This window comes from Microcaecilia unicolor, chromosome 1, assembly GCF_901765095.1.
Source record: "Microcaecilia unicolor chromosome 1, aMicUni1.1, whole genome shotgun sequence".
In the NCBI taxonomy this organism is placed as follows: domain Eukaryota; kingdom Metazoa; phylum Chordata; class Amphibia; order Gymnophiona; family Siphonopidae; genus Microcaecilia; species Microcaecilia unicolor.
Window position 1 is genome coordinate 599,851,398 of NC_044031.1, and position 6,000 is coordinate 599,857,397.

Below are 6,000 nucleotides of genomic sequence, written 5' to 3' on the forward strand. Positions count from 1 at the left end.
AACTGCTCTAAACTGTCCGCTGAAAACGGATACAGCCTGGCCATAGCCCTGGCTACTTTCAGCCTCCAATCCGGATCCGCCCACTAGGCCAAAATCAACTCTTCAGTAGCTTCATGTACCGTAAAGGCCTTAGAAGGTCGTCTGGTACTAGCCTGATAAGCCGCAACCTCAGGGTCCTCTATATTCAGGGCTTCCAGTGCCTGAGAGATAAAGGAGGGAGGACAACTCCTCCTTATGGAAAATCCTCACGGTGGAAGAGTCCTCCGGTTGGTCAGTGAGGACACCGATATCACTCTGACAGCCAATCCTTCCAGGGTCACTTGAAAGGCCAGAAGCGCCTGAAACACCGCTTTCAACTCCAGGCGGTTGATGGACCACTCCGACTCCTTGGGTGTCCATAGACCCTGGGCATGCTTTCCCTTGCAATGTGCGCCCCAGCCCTTCAGGCTGGCATCTGTCACTACTAGACACCAATCGGGGAGCGCCAGCGGCATTCCTCACAGCAGCATGCTGTCTGAGAGCCACCACTCCATGCTGAGTCGGGCCACAGGGAGCCAAGAAGGTCTGCATTGATAATCCTGAGAAACTGGAGACCATCTTTTGAAGTAGAGAATACTGTAGAGGTCTCAGGTGCGCTCTCGCCCAGGGCACCACTTCCAATGTGGCTGTCATCGATCCCAGCATCTGGACAATGTCCCAAGCTCGTGGGCGGGGCATCCTCAGGAGCAGACGGACCTGATTCTGAAGCTTGCACCGCCTTTGCTCGGGTAGGTATACATAGCCCGAGTCTGTGTCGAACCTGGTCCCCAAATATTCTAGAGATTGCGAGGGGGTCAGATGACTTTTGGCCATATTGACAACCCAGCCTACAGATTGAAGTACTGAGACCACTCTGGCTGTAGCTTGATAGCTCTCTGTTACAGAGTCTGCTCTGATGAGCCAGTCATCTAGGAACGAGTGAACCCTGATACCTTCTCGCCTGAGCAAAGCAGCTACTACCACCATTACCTTCGAAAAGGTTCGGGGAGCTGTGGCGAGGCCAAAAGGCAAGGCCCGGAACTGGAAATGTTTTCCCAACACCGCAAACCTCAGAAACTTCTGGTGCGGGGGCCAAATTGGTATGTGCAAGTAAGCTTCTTTCAGGTCTAGAGACGTGAGAAACTCTACTGGCTGTACCGCAGCAATGACGGAGTGCAGGGTTTCCATGTGGAAATGCCGCACTCTCAGGGACTTGTTTAATTCTTTTAAGTCCAGAATAGGGCGAAAAGACCCACCTTTTCGTGGCACCACAAAGTAGATGGAGTATCGGCCGTAGCCGTGTTCGGCGGGAGGTACCGGGGACACGGCCCCTAACTGAATCAGACCTTGCAAACGTCTCCTCTACCCAGAACCGCATCGGGACTCCACAAACACGTCTCTTACTGGGGCGTTGAATTCTATTCTGTAGCCATCTCTGATCAGGCCCAGAACCCATTGATCTGAGGAAATATTGGCCCACTCCTCGGCAAAGAGGGAAAGACGTCCTCCGATGACAGGAAGCGAGGAGGGGGCCGGTGCACCTTCATTGAGAGGGTCGCTCCTGAACTCCAGGCCTAGAGCCGGTGGCTGCGGAAGGCTTGTCCGAGCGAAAGGAGTTCCTCTGCTGAAAAACGGGCACGAGAAGTGAACCCAGCAGAACGCCCCGGGCGGTACCTTCTAGCTTCACGGAAGTGAGGTCTATAAGAGGAGTGGACCGCATGGCCCTTGGAGGAAGGCCTCGGCCTATCTTCGGGCAAGCGCTGGGGTTTAGGATCTCCCAGGCCTTTAACAATTTTTTTTTTCCAACTCCTCACCAAATAGGAGAAGGCCTTGAAAAGGCAACTTCACCAACCTTTGCTTAGAGGCCATGTCCGCTGCCCAATGTCATAGCCAAATAAGACGGCGAGCCGCCACTGCTACTGCCATTTGTTTAGCCGAAACTCTGACAATATCATAAAGGGCATCAGCCAAAAAGGACAAGGCAAACTCCAGCCGCGGAGCCACATCCGAGAAGGGCTCTGCTCCATCTCCGGGCTGTTCCACTGCCTGTTGCAACCACGCCAGGCAGGCTCTAGCAGCATAACAACTGCATGCAGACGCACGAACAGTAAGACCTGCAATTTCAAAGGACCGTTTAAGTGCTGCTTCCAGCCTACGGTCTTGTATATCCTTCAGGGCAACTCCTCCTTCCAGAGGGAGGGTAGTTCTCTTTGTCACCGCAGTGACTAGGGCATCTACTTTAGGCATTGCAAAGCGAGCCAAATGCTCCTCACGCAGAGGGTATAATTGCCCCATAGCCCTGGAAACTTTCAAAGGTCCCTCGGGGTCAGCCCACTGAACGGAAATAAGCTCTTGGATGGAGTCATGCAAAGGAAAGGCTCAAGCAGGCTTTTTGGTACTAGCCATCCTAGGATTCACAGAGGAGGCCATGTCACTGTCAGGCTCTTCAACAGAAAGGACCTGTAGGGCATCTGAAATAAGAGCTGGCAGCTCATCACGGTGGAAAATCCTCACCGCGGAGGGATCATCCAGATCCTGTGGTAATTCTGCACCTGACTCTGGCTCCTCAGACCACGAAGGCCTGCCAGAACTCTCCGAATCCTCACAGGCCGACCACGAGGGGGGGGGGGGGAGGAGGTGCACCACAATCTGAAGGGGAATTAGCCCTTCTATGCTTTTCTTTATGCCAATTATCAGGGAAAATAGCCTCAGCGGGCAGTCCCAGGCCAGAATCCACCGGGGGGGGGGGGGGGGGGACAATAGAAGGGGCCTCAGACGACCCTTGAGGGAGAGCTCTTTTCAGCATGTATGCTTTATGCAATAATAACACAAAATCAGGGGAGAAAAACTCGCCCTGAGCACCCAGATCCCGTCCGGGGCTAGCCGCCCCCTGAACAGCCTCAATTCGAGGTGTCTCCCCCCCCCCCCCCGGGCTCCCCGTCTCTACGGAGGCCGCGCCATGCGGAAAATTCAAAATGGCGTCCGCTGCCAGCTCTGAGCGGGAAGAATCATCGCTCGCCATGCTCGGGCCGGCTCTTACACCTGTATAGCATGATTTACAGAGCCCCGCTGCTGATTTGCGCTTGCCACACCGGGAACAGCGCTTTAAATTCTCTGCAGCCATCGCCGAAAACGGCGGGAAAATTCAAAATGGCGGTTTTGTGCCAAAAACGCCCCGATCGCGGGCCCACCCCGGAGGAGTTAGGAAACACTCTTACCTCACCGGACCAAGTATCACAGCTCCGGTCCCATAGAAGAATCAAAGAAAAACCTCTGTTCCATTTTTTTTTTTTTTTACGCTGTGAGGAAAGCAGAGGTAATAAGAACTCCGGAGGCTCAGATGAGTGGGAAAGGCAGGGAAAAGCGAACTAACGTGCCTGCATCCACTGAGTGGGAAAGGACAGGGAAAAGCAAGCTAATATGTCCACATCCAAGGGGGCATGGGTAAGGCAGGGAAAGGGCTAACCTATGTGCCTTCAAAGTGAAGCTGCTATAGCCTCTAACACCCCGGCTAACAACTGGCAAGCCAGGAACCACCCCCAGGCAGATTTCTGATGGAGCTCGAAGAAGCTGCAGCCACCCTGCTTGGGGAGATAGAGAATACTGAAGAGGAAGTGGAGCTCAGGGTTGCCAGCTGGGAAAAATTTTCCCAGCCCAAAACAAGCCATAAACCCGCCCAAAAACCGCTCGTAGCCAATCCCCGTCTCCCGCGTCACCGAACCCCTACCCCCCGCGTCACTAACCCTGCCCCTGCACCACCTAACTCCGCCCCTGCATCACTACCCCGCCTCCTACATCACTAACCCCACCTCCCGTGTCACTAGCCCCGCCCCCTATGTCAACCCTGATGTCAATCCCGTCCCTGAAAGGCTTCTATTGGTCCAATTTGGACCAATAGAAGCCCCGGAAAAGCTTCTATTGGACCAATAGAAGCCCCGGAAAAGCTTCTATTGGACCAATAGAAGCCCCGGAAAAGCTTCTATTGTACCGAATTGGACCAATAGAAGCCCCGGAAAAAAACGCCGAACTCGCACAGCGGCGACGGGAAAACCGCCCAAAAAACCGCATCCCACGGCCGGCGAAATTTTCCCGCCACCGCTGGCGAAAACCCGCCCAACCTGGTAACAATGGTGGAGCTGGCTGGCCATGAGGCACTGTGAAAAGTTGAGTGCTCTCTATCTCTCCCTGCTGGTTGATGGACACAACCCAATAGTAATGGCTTCATCTGCTTGATGACAAGGAATAAATAACGTTTGCTTTAGACTGGCTACAACCAGTCTAAAGCAAACATTGCAAGCACGGTAAGCTTTGTACATCAGGCCCATAGTGATTAAGGAATTGCACCCTCAAAACTGCCTTCTCCTCTCATCTCCTGATCAGAAAGCACACGTGTACATAAGTACATAAGTAGTGCCATACTGGGAAAGACCAAAGGTCCATCTAGCCCAGCATCCTGTCACCGACAGTGGCCAATCCAGGTCAAGGGCACCTGGCACGCTCCCCAAACGTAAAAACATACCAACATAGAAATACAAATGGACAGAAATTGCTATATGGATGAATTTCTTCAAAAAGATGGTAAATAAATCCTAATAAACATATCCATATATATACACATACACAATTGTGTTTGTCCCAAGAATTCCATGACACATGCTCTGCATATTTTCCACTTGTTAAACTGACAGAAAAATATAATGTATCGTGTATCATAATTGATTTTATATGTATATGGATTAGAGAGAGAGAGAGATTGAATTAAGATTTACTTACAGCAACCTGTAGTGTTTCACACTTTGCCAGCACATCCCAACTCAGTCCATCAAAATCAGTGAAGCCGCAGCAAATTCCATATCTATAAGATGATGTAGGACTGTTAGAAGAACTATTGTTCATTTACTTATAAGAACTGAAGACAGAAAGATCCAGGCAACAAAAACTATCAGAGAAACATGATATTGAGGGCAGCCTAAACCAAACAGAGTTCACCTGGCAATAGCAAACATGCCAAACAAACTAAATTCATTCTAATTTAAAAGGCATCTGCTCACATTTTGAGTAATATTTTTCACTAATCCACCACAGTGAGACTCACTGCAGCATTAATCCTAGGCTGTCACGTGCCTTGGCTGAAAGTGTGAAGGGACCGCACTATTGGCTCTGCCAAGAAAAACGGTACCCCTGTGCTGTCTGCCTGCCCTGTGCAATAAATGCAGGGCAAATGAAGGGAACACCCCCTACAATAACCACAAAGCCTATGCACTTACAAAATGGCAATTTTGACTAACCATGTGATAAGCGCAAAATTTACCATGATTTAGTAAAAGAGACCCTTACTGACAAAGAAATGAATGATAAGCCCTGATGAAGCCTGAATAGCAAAACGGCGGGCCTCCATTTGGCAACCTATTATAAGTGTTCTTGTTTAAAGATTTTGACATTAAAAAGGAAAAGACGTTTTTAAGGACCAATGATTAAGATAATACCGATTTGTGCTAATTAGCATGTGGCAGCTGAGGTCCTTTTCCTCCAAAAATTAAGAGGTGCAAAATAATCATTAATTAAAAAATTATCAGAACATCCAATTGATACACGCAATCACTGTGAGCAACCAGTAAAAGATATTACAGCCTGCAAAGAATCAATTTTTTCTACTACTAGTCTGGAAACTCTGTACTTTTAATCTAATGTACAGACTGCTATAGATCCCAAAAAATGGTTCAAAGCAGTTTACAGAAAAGAAGTAAACAATAATAATGGTCTAAGACAGATATTTCTGGAACAAATATGTTTTTAAGATCTTATAAAAGGACATATAAGTGGCTAATGATTTGATCTGGAACGGTAAAGAATTCCATACTTTAGTGACCTGGTATGTAAATAACTGTTCTGGTATTTTTTTATAAAGTACTTTCTTAAATGATAGAAAATTAAGAACTCAATGGTCCCAAACTGTTTGTTCCCTTAACATTAGATATAGAA

General features: G+C 49.1%; 1 protein-coding gene across 1 annotated transcript in view; it reads right to left on the bottom strand.

Moving 5' to 3' along the window:
* The window catches only part of FAM135B (family with sequence similarity 135 member B), a 283,306-nt gene extending 278,437 nt beyond the window's left edge, over positions 1-4,869 (bottom strand). The window contains exon 1 of the mRNA XM_030219522.1: positions 4,792-4,869. The gene's annotated coding sequence lies outside the window, so the exon portion shown is untranslated. The remainder of the gene's footprint in view (positions 1-4,791) is intronic.
* Between the last annotated feature and the right edge of the window lie 1,131 nt (positions 4,870-6,000).